The sequence below is a fragment of the Amblyomma americanum genome, chromosome 1 (genome assembly GCF_052857255.1).
Source record: "Amblyomma americanum isolate KBUSLIRL-KWMA chromosome 1, ASM5285725v1, whole genome shotgun sequence".
Classification (NCBI taxonomy): Eukaryota; Metazoa; Arthropoda; class Arachnida; order Ixodida; family Ixodidae; genus Amblyomma; species Amblyomma americanum.
This window is the reverse complement of record NC_135497.1, coordinates 141866203-141883844: the sequence shown is the minus strand read 5'-3', so window position 1 is coordinate 141883844 and position 17642 is coordinate 141866203. Positions and strand designations below refer to the sequence as shown.

The following is a 17642-nucleotide window of genomic DNA, read 5'->3' as shown; positions in this document are numbered from 1 at the left end:
GAAATTATGCCGGAGCCCTCCACTACGGCACCTCTTTATTCTTTCACTCCCTCCCTCATCCCTTCCGTTACGGCGCGGTTCACGTGTCCAACGATATATGAGACAGATACTGCGCCATTTCCTTTCCCCAGAAAAACCAATTATTATTATTATTATTATTATTATTATTATTATTATTATTATTATTATTATTATTATTATTATTATTATTATTATTATTATTATTATTATTATTAAACTGCCGTCAGATATGAAGGCTTCACCACGTCCGCATGTGGTGACCTCAGCGAGCTTCTTTCTTTCTTGATGTCTACCTACTACGGTGGTATCGAACACCGCACTCGCGCGTGAAGATGCGAGACTTTACGTCACCCACCGCTGCTGCCAAACGAATGGCGCGAAAACAGCTGCAGAGTGCAAGCGCACGACGGCTGTGACCTTAAAGGGACCATGAAATGGTATACACTGAGGTTAGGAAAAGCGCACGAGCGATCGCTATTCCATCACTCGTCACCGAACAGCAAAAAAATTATAATCTAGCTTCATTAAAAGACTACAGACATGTAAATTTAGTTACGCGTTTTATTCTTCCATATGATGCTTTAGGCATTATAATACATGGATCATCGTCTGGTATTCGCATACAACCGCTAAATCACTGAGTACTGAATTCCTTCCTTCTATCACTTGGAGGCGTGTAAGCTCCTGTTCATGTTGCTTGGCAAAAAGAGGGCGCCGCTACTGATGGTGACAGCGCTCCATAGCGCCACAACGAATGCAAGTATGCTGGCGCTACCAACGCGAACGAGGACGACTTAAAGAAGCCTCGGAGACGTTGCATGTTATATACAATTAGCAGCTGGTCATCAATTTAACCGTAGGTGAAATCTCCGCGACGTGCGGCACGAAGCGCGGTGGTTGCACCATGTTCTCGTACACTGATATTGGGAGGGGGTGGAGGATGTTCGCCCCCAATCCTCAAAGCGAGAGGAAATTTTATACAGGAAAACCATGCTGAACTCAATTTAGTTTTACAAAAAAAAGTCGAAGAAATGCATGGTTCAAACGGACCTCCCCCCCCGCCCCCAACCGCCCTCTCCAAGAGTGGCCCATATCCACGCCCGGTACCGGTGGACCATCAGAACAGAGTTGGATTAAATGCTTCAACGGTTGTTTTCTCATTAATGAGTTTGACCAGCGCAGCTGTTGAACGCTTTCGCGATCGAGTGTAGACCATGGTGTAAGAAAATATTCTTACACCACGGTGCAGACACTCCACCAGCACCTGTGCGGAGCGCGCTCGAACGGCTATTGGGTGTTCGCGGTGACGTACACGCGGTAGGGTCAAGACCAATTTCCCAATCATCTCATCTCACAGAATCTGAGCACCAGGCCAGGGGAACATTAGAGACCGATGGGTACGCGGCGGCAGGGGGTCGAATCCCGCACCTCCCGCAAACAAGGCGGATGGCATGCGCTAGGGCACCGCTACGGTGCACGCCACAAGTGAGCTTCCCTGTAATTAAGAGACTGCTCGAACGCGGAGTCCATAACATTACAAGAACTTCGAGAGGTCCACATACAAGCCCAGAACCTTTGATTAGGTGCTGCCGGACGACACATACTCAATCAGCAATAGGCCTGCATCACTATCTCCGCAAACAATACATCACTAAGAACACTCCCTACCCAGATCTGCACTTCGATCCATGTCAAACCATTACCGAGGAACATGCACCCAAACCGTAATCAAGGTCGGAGAAAGGCGCGCGAGGTAGCGCGACATAAATGGTATGGCGATGCGTTTGGGTGGATGCCACCTGCGATGCGCATGGAGCCACTGCGGTTGTCCGCAACCCCCACATAGCCTGCCTAACTTTCGAGCTTCCTTCAGGCACCACCCCTGAGGGAGCCGAGAAGACCGCTATTGCTCTGGCATACACAAATGTCGGTTACATCATCAGTGAGTCAAAAACAGCCATTCTAAACTATGCCAGGAACAGGGTTCACCACCCTGCACAATCCCTGGTGCACCCCCCCCCCCCCACCTATTCTAACGCGGTGAGCTCATCTGAATGCTTGCGCACTTGGGAAATCCCAGCAACGAGGCCGCCGACTCCTTAGCCCGAGAGTCTAGAAGTCGGGCACAGGCGGACCTCGTGGGGGATTTCTCGAAGGAGCGTATTCACTCGTTTGCTGAGCTCACCACAAACTCCCGCGCTGAGTGCCCTCATCTCCCGCCACCCCACCCATCCCTTACTACCGCAAAGAAATCAGTCTGGCGTCCCCTGCAGACGCACACGCTACTTACACCAGCCCATCTCTATAAATTTAAGCCGGTACCCCCATATGCACCTTGTGCTCCCGCCCCAAGGCCACCCTTGCACACATCCTCCCGTCATGCCCGGCGTCCCCTCCCCCCGCCGGGCTGGTGCCTCTCCGAACCTGGGAGGACTAGGACACCTCGTTGCGGTCAACGGACCTGACCAGGCAGAAGATCGTCGTCAGCCAGGCACCGTGTCACAAGAATGGATGCATTGTATTCTTGCTTCTAGGTCATAGGTAAGCTTACCTATCGCCATTTTTCCTACACTGAATTATCGATATACCGGTATATCAACTATTTCGTGAACCCCTTCGAGTTTCATAATCCAGGTTCGACTGTAATATTTTATTTACGAACACAAATAAAGTGACCCGTTACAGTGGCTTTGGCGTTCAACACCTGATCCCAAGGTCCTGGGTTCGATCCCGTCCGTGGCGGCCGCATTTCGATGTAGGCGAAATAAAAAAAAACGCCCGTGTGCTGTGCGATGTCGTTGTATGTTAAGGAATCCCATGTGGTCTAAAATCCGAAGCCCTCCGCTACGGCGTCCCTCATCGCTCGTGTACGAACCACAATTCACAAATCGAGCGCTGAAAATGTGCGTCGCATGCAGCATCAGGCCGAACTGATCCTCTTTATGAGTGGCAGCTCTAAGTGGTTTAACAGAGTATACTGGGGGGCCCGTCCATATGCTACGTTTTCGTTTATATTAGCTCTAAGTGGGCCACATGCAAGAATATCTGGTACGGATCCAATTGGACTTATTTTTGGAAATGTGGCGGAGAGTTTGAAGTCTGCTTCACTTCCGCCACCGGTTGGCCCGGTATATTGCACTACCTCCGCAATCGGCCTTGTCTTCAACGCGTCTTTACTATCCTGTCTTTCTATCCCATCTTTCAACTCTCCTACTATCTGCACGTGGTAGCGATTGTGGCTCGGCTTGAGCCAGTGAGCAGGCCTGTGCACTTTCCTTTTTTCTTCCTGGCAACACACAGACAGACAGACAAACCATAGGGACAGGAACTGCCGCAACGTTTATGCCTATGGTTTGTGTGTCATGCATGCTCGCCTGCGGCCTACTTGGAGCTGCCACTTGATTAGGAAGCCAGCGGTTAACCTTTCTATAAGTGTTCCAGTTGGAATGCCCCTCCTATTCCATTTGAAGCTTGCAATTGGTTCCAAGTAAATAATGGGATATTTTCCGATTGGAAGCAAACAATTTGTTTTGTGTGGGCCGGCATTACAATTGGACGCTCCAACTGGCCTTCCAATGGGTTCAAAATATACATGGGAGGGCACAACCAATTTTAATGGCCGCCTTCTTAGATTCGAGAAACCGAAACTATGCCGCCATTTCGTCCCCTGACGTCATACGGGGGAGAATTAAGGTATAGGAGGACACAATCAATTTTAATGGCCGCCATCTTGAATTCGCGAAACCGAAACTATGCCGCCTTTTCGTCCCCTGACGTCATACTCACATAGTCCCACCTGGATCATTCCACGCCAAACATCCCAGACGTTGCGCTCGACCATCTCCAATTTGTTCAAAAAATTCGTGGAAACATCGTAATGTGCGTAATGAAAGCCTGAAGCATTTTTGCCTAAAAAATTTATTCGTGAAGTGAGGGAAGATTGAATATTCAGAAAAAATGAGAAAACAGGCACTGCTAAATAAGCAAATATTTAGAAAACACTCCAAAAAGTTTTTCATTGACATTTGCACAGATTCTGTCTTTCGATACAATTCGGAGCATGCTGCTTTACACGGCATAAATATTTTTTTTAATCGAAAAAGTATGAAAATGTGTCATTTTTGTCATTTTTTGTTTTAAATATGAACTTTCTCTCGGAAATTCTGGAATAGCGGTTTTGTTCCTGTAGATGTCCAGTACCTATAATAAATTTTACAGGTGATGAAACTGCGGATGCAGAAGGAAAAAATCTAGTTACAAAAAGTGAATTTTGAGCCAAAACTCGTTAATTTCACCCTGAGGTGTCCAAGTAAAAATACAAACAATAGCGGATTACGTAAAACAGCTTATTGCCTTCCATTTCTGAAGTTTTTATCGAGGTAATTTTTCTTTAAAGCGAGGAAATAATTTTTGGAGTTGAGCTCTCGGGCCGTAAGTTGCGTCGTCTCTTAACGCCTCTTCACCGCAGAGCACGATACTGCAGACACTGTAGCCACGCGAAACCTTATAGTCATTGTTCTTAAGTGAGGTTTGCACTGCAGGCAAGCATGGGAACACTGAGTAGTCGAACAGGTGTTCGTGCGAAAAGATTTTCTTAACGCTGCTAGTGCGGCACATGCCCAAGTGGGCTAGCTGTTTGGCGTGATTCTGTCGCAGTCAGTCATTCTTGTCGGCGCCATGAAAGACGTAATAAGCAGCATAAGAGCTTGTGAGACACCGATCTGGAAATGACTAGAACGATGCGGTGTTGAAACAATCCGTGACGCAGTAGCACCATGTGGTACCTTACCTTTGTGGCCGTCAGAAGCTCATGTCCGGTTGTTTCCGTTGTGATTAGTTTGTTGTATTTGATTTAATCAGTGCAATTTCTACATTAATACTCCAGCGACAACTATAGACGAGACACTATGCTGGTGAAGCACCTTCATGCGAGCGACGCACCTATGCCAACGCCTCCTAAACTTTTCAAGGCCTGTGCCCTCTCTAGCGACGTCAGCACCCAACGTCCTACCTGGGCATTGCCATTGCCTGCGGCTGCCTCCGGTTCTCCATACCTGCCTTTCCGTCCCGTCGCCTCCCGGCTCATTTTTCCCCTCTTGTTACATGCAGCTAGTTCGTCGAGCCAGTCGCCTCGTGGTCGCTTCAGTGCTGTTTTCCTTGCGCCCGTTCTGCGACATGCAGGCTTCGACATGCCTAACAAGTATTGTGTACCTATGTGCTCAAGCAACTACAAGACGGGGAACAAGGTTCAAGTGTTTCCTTTGCCAAAGGATGAACAGCTTTACAAGTGGCTCAGTGCGATTCCCCGAAAGGATTTTGTGCCTACTGCCAACAACAAGGTACGAAGTCATTTTCTCTACTGTTGCCACAAATAGACAGTATTTAAGGGAGCCATGACAAAAATTAAGCTTTACCTCGATATTAGATTGTACTGCAGCGACAGGGGACACGCTGACAACTCCGGCTAAGGCAATTTTGTGACTTTTTACAGTTGGCATCGGCAGCGCTTGACCTGCGCGTAGCACTGTGTGGCCTGCTGCAGTCGGCGAAGCCATATCCGAGGACCATCGATTACGAAGCGGAATGACCTTATCATAGCCGTGGTGAAGCCTGCCGGGAGCCACGCCCACCTGCAACACGGACTATAAAGAAGACACGGCACGCATCTGCGGGCATTTTGGCAGCGACAGGGGACACGCTGACAACTCCGGCTAAGGCAATTTTGTGACTTTTTACAGGTCAGTCTTCTTTTTCTTGTACCGATTGCGCGGTTCACTTTGTGTGTTCTCTGTTGCTGCCAGAAACTTGTGCTGTAAACATGGGCGATGATTTGATATGTTTGACATGTTCAACAGAAATAGACAAGGATGAATCCTACCTGAAGTGTAATGAGTGCAATTATGTCTATCACTTGGGGAAATGCACTGGTATCGCCGAAGCTCAGTTTAACAGCATGAGGGAAACGACAAAAAAGGCACGGCGATGCCAGACGTGCCGAGTAGGGCGATCACGAGGTGCATCGAAGAAAGCTAGTTCCTCAGAGGCTGCAGATGAGACTAACGAAATGTCCCACATTAGTCTAGCTCTTGTGGACATACAGGAAAAACTTGCAACCCTTCTGAGCCTGAAGAGCACCGTCGAAAACATCGAACAAGCTGTGCAATTAATGTCTGACAAGTACGACCAGATTCTCGTGGACTCAGCACGTCATGAAACAGAAATCAAGGAAATTAAGGCTAGGGTTGAAAAACTTGAACAGCAGGACACAGTGGGAGTGCAAACTATGCAAGAACAGCTAAATGACCTTGAATGGAGGAACCGTAAGCAAAACCTAGAGATTCACGGAGTCGCAGAGAGTGAACAGGAAAATTTGCTTGACAAAATCAACGCTCTCGCTGAGACAATTGATGTTCCAGAGTTAGCCAAGCATGAAGTTGTAGCCATTCACCGCCTTCCGGCAAAGCCCGGTAGGGTTCCTGGCATTATACTCCGCTTCGCCAGACAAGACACACGAGAAGAATGGTTTGAGAAGAGGCGTGCCTTAAGCACCCACTCATCGCAGGTTTACATACAAGAGAACTTGACAAAGCACTCACGGGAACTACTTTTTGAAGCGAAGAAATGGGCCAAAGAGCACGACTTCCATTATGTGTGGCACAGAAATGCTAGGATTTTTCTACGGCGCAGAGACGGAGAGCGTGCATGGCGCATCCAGGCTTTGAACGAACTGAACTGAAGTTGCAAGAAGTGGCCCTCGATAGTTCCACGTTAGTGCTTTTATTTTGTTTCCCTCAGATTCTGCCATGGATACACAATATGTTTCTCTGAATAACTTTGACACTTCTGTAGGCAAAGACTTTCACTCGTCCTTTAAAATATTTCATGCTAACATGCAATCTGCTCGAAATAAAAGCACGCCACTTGAGGTTCTTCTCAGTCAAATTAAGACCCAGTTTAATATACTCATGTTGACAGAAACATGGTATCGGCACGAAGATGAGGCACTTTGTACGGCGGAATATCAGGCATGTAATCTCAACCGAAGTTACGGCAGAGGAGGCGGTGTTTCCATGCTGATAAGGAAGGACATAAAATACGAATTGCTGACAGCTTTCACGGAATCAACAACAGATTTTGAGGTATTGTCTTTACGTTGCAACAAGATGGTTCTTGTTGTGGTATATAGACCCCCCGAAGGAAACTTGCCAGTTTTCTTCGATTTTCTTGAGTCCCTTTTCTCTTACGTTAATGACTGCGAACTTGGCCTTGTTTGCGGGGGAGATTTCAACCTAAACATGCTTGAAACAACTTCAGGTCGTATCAAAGAATTTAAGCTGTTGCTTGAAGCACAAAATATAAGAAACACCATTTACCTTGCAACACGAATTACATCCAGCACATCAACACTGCTTGACTTATTCTTAACTAATTACACAGCCAATAAAACTAAATCAGGTGTCCTTGTATGCGATCTCAGTGATCATCTTCCTATTTTTATATGTGTGAAGCCTCTAGAAAAGGGAAAAAAAGTAAATCGCGTAGTTACCTACCAGCAAATTTTACCAGCGCAATTAGACCAATTTCGGGATGAACTAAATAAGGAGGACTGGTCACACGTTCTAGAATCAGATGATCCTAATGTTTCCTTCTGCTTATTCACAGACAGGTTCAATGAGCTTTACAGAAAACATTTTCCTTTCCGAACTATTAGAGTGTCTAGGAAGATCAGGAAACCTTGGATAAACGATCACCTATGGTGTAAAATTAGAGCTAAGAATGACTTGTTCTATAGGTTTATACAGACCCGAGATATGGCTAAGCTGAAAGAATTTAAACAATATAGAAATTGTCTTAATAAAGAAATAAAGAAAGCTAAAAGTGCCTATTTTGAAAACTATTTTAATGCAATCAAGCATGACTGCAAGTCTACTTGGCGAAAACTCAATGATGTTCTTGGCCGTTCATCAATTTCGGGCTCGGTTAGCGAGCTAAAGATAAATGGCGCGACGGTATCTGGCCATGCCTTAGCGGATGCATTCAACGACCACTTTGCCAATTTACCTGTACCAGCATTACCTAATCATGATCATGCAAAGTCCCTCAATAAAGAATATCCTAGTAGTATTTTCCTGAATCCTATTACCCCCAATGAAGTGTACTTAACAATGATGCAGCTAAAAAATTCAACCAGTTGTGATGTCCATGACGTGAAAATCAAGCCCGTAAAGTATGTCCTCGATGTTATATCACCTATCCTGTCATACATTTTTAATTTGTGCATAAGCTCTGGAGTCTTTCCTAATGACATGCAAATAGCAAAAGTACGAGCTATACACAAGAAAGGTGATCATAACAATCTTAATAACTATCGCCCAGTTTCTATTCTTCCCGTGTTTTCTAAAGGGTTAGAAAAACTTATTCTAATACGCTTTGAAACGTTTTTTGAAAAAATGAATAGCATAACTGATTCCCAGTACGGTTTTCGGAAATTTCGATCTACCCAACTTGCCTTGCTTGACCAGAAAGAATACATTTTAACCAATATAGATAGTAAAAGGTATGTAGTAGGCATATTTCTGGATTTTACCAAGGCATTTGACTACCTCAACCGAAATCTCCTCCTCGAAAAATTAAAAAATTACGGTGTTCGCGGGCTACCATTTGAGCTAATTAAATCATACCTCTCAAATCGCGTACAATATGTTGAGCTAAATGGTTATTCTTCAAGCGTGACTTGTACTAAATCAGGAGTCCCGCAAGGAAGTATCTTGGGGCCATTTTTATTTAATATATACTTAAATGACATTGTGAACGTGGATATGCAAACTAAGTTCGTCATCTATGCCGATGACACTAGCATTTTTTGTGCTTCCGATAAATGTACAGAATTGTTTAGCACTGCAAATTCCGTGTTAGCTAAAGTAAGTGATTGGGCAAAACACAATGGACTAATAATTAATAGCCTGAAATCAAAAGCGATCGTTTTCCGCTCGAAATCAAGACTAGTTCCGTCTGAGTTAAGACTTAAGTTGAATGGTTCGGAGATAGATGTTGTCGACGAATTTAAAACACTAGGGGTTATTTTTACAGAAACGATGTCCTGGAACAAGCACACAGAATATATAGCCTCAAAAATCGCGAGTGTAGTTGGGATTCTCCACAGAAACAAATATTTTCTACCGAAAAATGTCATGATGCTTCTATACAACTCTCTTTTTCTGTCTTACTTAAATTACTGCATACTCGTGTGGGGAACGACCACAATGACCGGTATCCAGAAACTTAGCAAACTACAGAGTAAGGCAGTTAGAGTCATTACACACTCTGCCCATGATTCTAATGTACAGCCATTATTCCACAAGCTGGGCCTATTACACATTAAAGAGATGTACAAGTACAACCTATGTCTCGCATTAATTCGAGAAAGGAGGCAAAATAGCACAATCCTAACAAAATTAGCACAACTAGCCGTTAAAAGTTCGTCAGGTCACTTCACAAGAAATCCAGAATACTAGAAAGTTGGCTCCTGCAGAACAAATTACGCTGCACAAACCCTAAAACACCGCATTCCTTCGGTCTTAAACTCCTATTTGTCTGAAGATGTAGACATTTTAGCGCTGAATTCTACGCAGCTTAAGAATATTTTTCTTCAATAAAACGCAAACTGTATATAACTGCTATTAATATTGTATAATTCATAGAGATGTTCTGTTGTTAGTCGTGAAATCTGATGTATCACTTTTTCGGTAACCATGTTCAAATTCCATGTTCAATTAACCATGTTCAATGTACCTTCCTGAGATTTTTTATTATTTTTTATTATTTTTTTTTTTCATGTTTTGTTGCCATGTATTGTTACAATAGGCATTTCTTCATTTAGTCGTGTCAAAACGACTGTTCTTCTGACATGCTTTTTGTTGTTAAATGTTTGTCAAGTGCCACCTATCGTTTTCATATAGGGGGGCGGGGACCAGTCAAGCTGCGGTTGCAGCTTTTAGCCCCGTCTCCCTCCATCTTTTTTTGATGGAAAATAAAGTTTATCTTATCTAATGTGGTGCGTCGCACTTTTGCTATTGTAAAACAGGTGTGCGCCTTACACATCCATGCATCCTGCCTTGAACATACCTCATCGTACACCAATCCCCGGACAGGAAAGGTGTTCGAAGTCCCTCTAAAAGTGCCACACCTGCGTCTTGGGTCAGTGCCATCCTAATTCCCTGGCTGTCCCTCGTAGCTGTCAAAGAAAGATGCCGTGCCAGCAAGGAGCTCCCCAGATGCCGAAAAAATGCGCCGGGAGGCAAATGCCTTGCTCGTGCTATTGAAGTGTCAGCAGCCTGCTATCGACAAGAACAAATGCAGTGCAAATTTTCATCTCTGCATGAAATGATGGAGCGCTTAAACGTCAAGTGTGTCCCAGTTGAATGGACTATTATTAATCACCCAAACTGTAGCATGTTCTTGAATATTGCAAATGAGAGTGCGCTGGTCCTACAGTGTTCTGTTACTGTTTTCGCATATCTTCGTATCACGGCGTGTTTACACGGCAACTCAGTGAAACGTTTAGGAGATTTTGTCGTGCCTGACGAAATCGGTGACATCAATGTCCTACTTGACATATTAAATAAGCTACAGCAGATTTCTGACGACAAATGTTCATCTGATGGCCTTACTGACCTGATAGTAAACCTCATGGAAAAGATTAAGGAAAGCGTCCGCAAAAACAGAAAGGACTCTGTTAAACTCCTGAGGGAACAAGTGTTGTTGCTTGAGAGCGACTGCAGTACTCATCTCAAACAATGGTGCTTGCTTGCATCTGCATACTATATCTCCTCATGCATACAAGTTTTTGAGGGGCTCTGGTTGTTTGACTTTGCCGCATCCGAGTACCATTAGAAACACCTGCTCCTCTTTCCACCTATCACCTGATAACGAATCAGGTGATCAGAATTTTCTTAAATACATTGGCCAGAGGTTTAATAAATTGAAATCTCATGAGAGTGCTGTTACTTTAATGGCAGACGAGATTCACGCTCAGCCATTTATGGACTTTACGATGCCGCATAAGGTGAGGATTATTTACCCACATCTAGACGATGCAACGCGACCCATGTTTTACATCATTGACGCTGTGTAACTGTTAAAGTGTGCTAGAAATAATTGGCTTAACTAAAGAAATCCTAAAGCCAACTTTTATTTTCCTATGTTTAACCTCACTGACAATTCCGTCCACCCTGACATTATACAGTGGGCATCATTCAAGGATCTCAGAAAGCTTCACAAACTTGAATCTTCTCAGCTCTTGAAGTACAGTTATAGGCTGCCTTCGAAGGCTTTAAACCCAAGCAATTTACAAAGGCAAAATGTTAAACTAGCCTTACAGGTTTTCAACATCTTTGTGGCTGAAGCCTTGGACATGCACTGCGATTTTCCTGTACTTTCACGTGCGAAAGAAACTGCCAACTTCATCAGAATAATTATTCATTGGTGGATGGTAGTTAATGTGAAGATGCCACACAAGGGCTATCACTATCGCGACGTATACGAAGAGCCAATTTCATCGTTGAATGATGACCCCAAGCTATCCTTTTTGAAAGCCTTCAAAATCTGGCTTGACGTATGGAAATTTTATAAACACGACAATTGCACGCCACAAAGGAAACTTTTAATGCTCTGTGGCATTCAGCATATGCTCTACTTGAATTCTCAAAGTATTGCGTCTATGAGCTCGGTTTTAGTTACGTGCTACTCGGAAAAGTGCAAACAGACGGCCTAGAGAAGAGGTTTCTTCAGTACAGACAAATGGCTGGCGGTAACTACCACATCAGCATCCGACAGCTTCACGAGTGCGAAGGCAGAATTCGCCTCCAAGACACGCTTCCTGTGATGTGCGCCGGTGACTTCAGCGACGATGAGGTCGGTTGTTTGTCCAGTGCTGCACATTCCTTCAAAATTGCTGAGTTTACAGAAGGTCTGAACAGTTTGAGTTCACGCGCGCCTGTGTTTGGCTATGTAGGTGCTTTTGTGCTCATTCTGTAATGAAAGCCCTGAACTGCGATTTCTGCCGAGAGCAGCTTGTTATGGACTGCGAAACAACAGAACATGATGATGCCGATGTTCACTCTTTGGTATCTATAGCTTGAATCGAGGCAGGCTGGAATTCCCAAGTGCATGTGTCGTCACTGTCGTGATGCACACCGGGGTAATTGCAAAAAAAGCTATTACAACCAGAGAATGCCACAATGTTTCTCCAACACAAAAACCAGAGGAATGTTGTTCAACAACTGGTTATCGAATCGCTGCCAGAGTTTGGCGACCTTGTGACATGCTTGAATGGGCACGTCAAAAAGTATGCTTTTCTCTCGCACGCCACAAGCCTGGTCCAACACTCCATGTTAGCATGCGCTAGCTGCAAAAAATATCACTGTAATTTTTTACTTACTAAAGTTAACTTTTTGGTTACCAGTTTACTACTGGGAACAAAAGTTTCCCGGACGAGAGTTCTAGGAAAAACGTTTATTGTAGATCCACCTCGCTACCCAGTCGCCTGATATTGTATGAAGGCATTAAAGGGACTATGCAACGAATAAAAAGTCACTTGTAAATGTTTTCAATGCATAGAAATGATGCTAAGAAGCATTCACACCAAGTATGAGTCTTCAGAACTGAGCCAGCAATTTATTATGAACTTTTAAAAACCGTGTTTTTCAAAATTCGCGGGCCGATTGGTGTACTCGCAGTGACCAATTTTGGAACTAAAATCGTAAAACCGAGCAAACGCGGTTCGTGTTCTCGCCTGCGCTGACGATGTGGGCCCTCGCCATTACACAGAAGTTCCGTATGGTGTTTGGCGCCAATGTTAGTTTTGGGAAATTTCCGAGGTGTCGTTCTGGACCGCGGGGCACGAATTATCTGCAGAGGTGATGATCTGCAGTGTTGGGGAACGCCGCAACAGTAGGATCCTCACCGCTCGCCAGAGGTTGTAGAAATATACAACCAATAGGAAATGCGTGGAACGAGCTGCAGCTGCCCATAGCTACCAAAAAACGTGCAGTAATTGATTTACCCCTCGAAGTGACGGTATTATCAGAAACCCGGTGGCGGCCTGAAGAAGCCGAGCATCTGGTCGAAAGATGCTTTTGTGACCATTAAAAAACTGTTGAATCACCGGCGGTGCTGACATTCGAACCCAGTACGTCCTGTGTATACGGGGCATATGCTGTATGCTACCAGGCCCTCACTGCGATTTTTGAACAGGAACTCCGATTTCGCGAAACCAATGAGTGCACTTTTTGGGGACGTCCTCATCTCGTTTTTATACGTAAATATTTGTTTCATTTCTGACTTCCTTCCACCAGGAGTCCGATCCCTTTTATTTGGATTACTCGCAGCCAACTTTGTTAAAATTGGACTGGATGTGACTGGAGGCAGTTCTGAAATGAGGTGCAAGAAATGAGGTGCATGTAAATGTACCACCTGTTGCAAAACTTCCTAGGCCGATGCACCCGTGGCCGGAATATGGTCGCACGCGTACGGTTTCGTTCATTTCTTGGCGGGAACTTGTGAATGTCAGCGGAATTCGTCCTCGACATTTTAAACGGCAAATCTATATGCCGTATCAGGGATCACCGTAACACTGTTCGCGCGCACTAAGGCCACGGACGCCATGACCTGCGAACTGTCGCAACATGTGTGCATGCGACGCAGCAGCCGTCAGGCACGGCCGCCTTTGTTGGATACATGCGTCTGCTTATCTGAAAACAGCGCAACGGACGCGGACAATGACAGGAGTGGACACAAACTCAGCAGTATGCGTCCACTTTTGTCATTGTCCGCGTCCTTTTCGCCGTTTTAAGATATGAAGAGCCAACTAGACCGCACCTCTACCACTGTATCCTTATCTGAATTTGGAGATGATAGGCGTCTCGCACCTTGTGTTCTCTTCAAAGCATTTATCCATGTTTAAACGTTTTTCGCGCCAAAAGAACAAAAACAAAAAGGCATGCCGATAGCTTATTTCTCTTGATCGTTTCTTGCGGCAGAGGTGACTTGATGGCGCAGGTACCATTCAGCGATTGGCTGAATTTTCTTTTTTTTTTTTGCTTTAGCTTGCCCTCATTAACGAAATGCTCTTGCTTGACTTGCGCGTGTTCTCGGCACCTGTAGATTCTCGTCCGCGAGGGGGCAATACTGGGCAAGCGAGTAACGTAAATGATGGCGAATTTGAAACCCCGCCGTGGTGGCTCAGTGGTTAGTGCGATCGGCTGTTGGAATCGAGGACGCAGGTTCAATTCCAGCCGCGACGGCCGCGTTTCGGTGGATGCGAAATGGAAAAGACCCATGTGCTGTGCGATATCAGTGTATGTTAAAGAACCCTGGGTGGTCCAATTTACTCCGTGCAGCTAAAGGCGTTTGGCTCTGCAGCAGCAGCTAGGCAGGAAAGGGACACGTCCTCAGCCATAGCAACGCCGCACCGTCTTTTCAACTCCCCCTTTAACTACTCCGCTCTCATAACCCGAATAACGAAGAACGCACTCCACACGGCACGGGTACAAACGCTGTACTCTTTCCTTTTCGTGCTTAGCCCCTGCCTCATGAAAACCGACCGAAGCGACTGGCTGGAGGGGCTTTAAGAAGAGCATTCGCCGCTACATTCTTGAGTTTTAACAGACTATAGTTGTGTTTTTGGCACATTTCTTTCGACACATACTATTTCCTCATTGAAAATTTTGACGAGAAGTATGACGGACGAATACCGTATGTGTTCTAATAGCATACCTACTGTGCAAACGTAAGTTTTATCAAAGGGGCTGCGAATGCTGATCATGATGATAGCATCACAAACGCACTCCCAATGGTGCATGAGCGCTCGAAAACGTTCTGCTCTGTCGTGTAACGCAGCGGCATCGAAATGTTTTCGTCATTATGTCTATGTGCCTTTATGCGCATGCAGACATGCCCCATGTGGCGACCCCACAGTTCCCTGTTCGGTGGCGCTCGTCTGCTCCGCATGCGTTCAGCATTAGAAACTGCGTGGCAGACTCGCTGGCAATGTTCCAGTTCACGCAACGGTAGTAAAATACTGACGGCTGTAAAGAAAAAAAAACCTGGCTTGTATTTTTCAGGCGGCAAGTATGTTCCCCGTGCCATCCTCCTCGACTTGGAGCCAGGAACCATGGACTCCGTCAGATCGGGACCTTTCGGTCAACTGTTCAGGCCCGACAATTTCATATTCGGTAAGCGTCTCTTTTAGCTTCATATCTCCGTTGCTGTTTTAGCATGTACTGATCAAGTTCAGCTCAACGTCATCAGCTGCACGTGTGTGCGCAAAGGTTCGTGGGGAGCCGGGCTTAATTCTAGCCGTCCCTAGCCGGAAGTTTCTTGCAGCAGCTGCTCTTAGCCCATCGTAGTGTTCGTTAGGTTCAGCCACAGCTTAGGGTTAACAAAGGTAACTCGATTTGCTCGTACCTGTGCTCAGAATCGGCATTCATAGTCGGCTGTATAATCTTGGCTGTTTCCACTCTTTCGGTGGCAAATTCGCTGCGTACAAAATACAAGTGAACAGCAACTGAGGCGACCATTGCAACACGAAGCTTGCTGCCCTATGCGCCTGACATACGTTCCTGAGCGCTGAGTTTCCATCTTGAAATATGAAAAGTTATTTTATAAGGTCGGCGAATTTGGTCTGAAGACCGCTTCACTATCATGCGACTGAAGAAAAATTCGCGTAGAAACAGGAAAGGTTTCAGCGCAAAGCGCCTTAGCGGCTACCTTTTTGGTCAAAGCTTATTGGCTCAAAACAGCGGCTCCCAGCAGCGCGGGGATATGCAGGTGGCGTACATATGCGCGGTAACCTTCGCAGGCCAGAGCGGCGCCGGCAACAACTGGGCCAAGGGCCACTACACTGAGGGCGCCGAGTTGGTGGACTCCGTGCTGGACGTGGTGCGCAAGGAGGCCGAGAGCTGCGACTGCCTGCAGGGCTTCCAGCTGGCCCATTCCCTGGGCGGAGGCACCGGCTCCGGCATGGGCACGCTGCTCATCTCGAAGATCCGGGAGGAGTACCCGGACCGCATCATGAACACCTTCAGCGTCATGCCCTCCCCGAAGGTGAGCATTCGTCGTGACAGCTTCCGCGCCGCCGGCACGTGTCTTAAGCCAGGACAGCATCAATACCAGCGAGACGCAAACTTTTGTGGAGGAAAAACGCTAAGCCGCCCGTGCACTGTGCGATGTCAGTGCACGTTAAAGATCCCCAGGTGGTCGAAATTATTCCGGAGCCTTCCACTACGGCCCCTCTCTCTTCCTTTCTTCTTTCATTCCCTCATTTATCCCTTCCCTTACTGCGCGGTTCAGGTGCCCAACGATATATGAGACAGATACTGCGCCATTTCCTTTCCCCCCCAAAAACCAATTATTATTATTATTATTATTATTATTATTATTATTATTATTAATATTATTATTATTATTATTATTATTATTATTATTATTATTATTATTATTATTATTATTATTATTATTATTATTATTATTATTATTATTATTATTATTAAACTGCCGTCAGATATGAAGGCTTCACCACGTCCGCATGTGGTGACCTCAGCGAGCTTGCTTTCTTGATGTCTACCTACTACGGTGGTATCGAACACCGCACTCGCGCGTGAAGGTGCGAGACTTTACGTCACCCACCGCTGCTGCCAAACGAATGGCGCGAAAACAGCTGCAGAGTGCAAGCGCACGACGGCTGTGACCTTAAAGGGACCATGAAATGGTATATACTGAGGTTAGGAAAAGCGCACGAGCGATCGCTATTCCATCACTCGTCACCGAACAGCAAAAAAATTATAAGCTAGCTTCATTAAAAGACTACAGACATGTAAATTTAGTTGCGCGTTTTATTCTTCCATATGATGCTTTAGGCATTATAATACATGCGGATCATCGTCTGGTATTCGCATACAACCGCTAAATCACTGATTACTGAATTCCTTCCCTCATGCTGTTTCGGTTTCATCAACCGAACGATGGTTGTGGCATCTAGTTCGACTTTAGGTCATGTGAGGCACGAAAAAAACTGCAATATAAACGCTGACACGTAGTTTTAATTCACTGTAACGCTTAAACATGCCTGCTTCAAGAGCTGGAATAAAAACAAACGACGTATCAGCAGTCATACTGCCGTTTTTTTCCTGCCTCACGATACTCCAAGTCCAACTACACGTCACAGCCATCGTTCGGTTGATGAAACCGAAACAGCATGAAAGAAGAAATTCAATTATATATTATTTATCGGTCGTAGGCGAAAACAACGCGGCGATACATGTATTCTAATGTCTAAAGCATCATTTGAAAGCAGAAAACATGCGAGCAAATTTTTGGTGTCTACAGCCCTTTAACACCGAAGATATCGGCGATTAAAAATGATGCTTCTTATCTTCCCTCAACTCTTACACAACGACGTGCCGAAAAAAAAAATGGCTAGCGGTTTATCATTGCTAAGCACGAAATAGTGCGCGAAAGCATGGTGGGCCTCCCAAATTTTGAGGGTGGGCCAAACCCATTCTGGGGGTGTCGCATATCGGTCCCGAACGTAGGTCAATTTTCAAATTTTAGGGGGTGGGCCA

At 45.4% G+C, this 17642-nt stretch overlaps 1 pseudogene; it reads left to right on the top strand.

Annotated features, from left to right (window-relative positions):
- The window catches only part of LOC144113937 (tubulin beta-4B chain-like), a 33169-nt pseudogene that overhangs the window by 437 nt on the left and 15090 nt on the right, over window positions 1-17642 (top strand).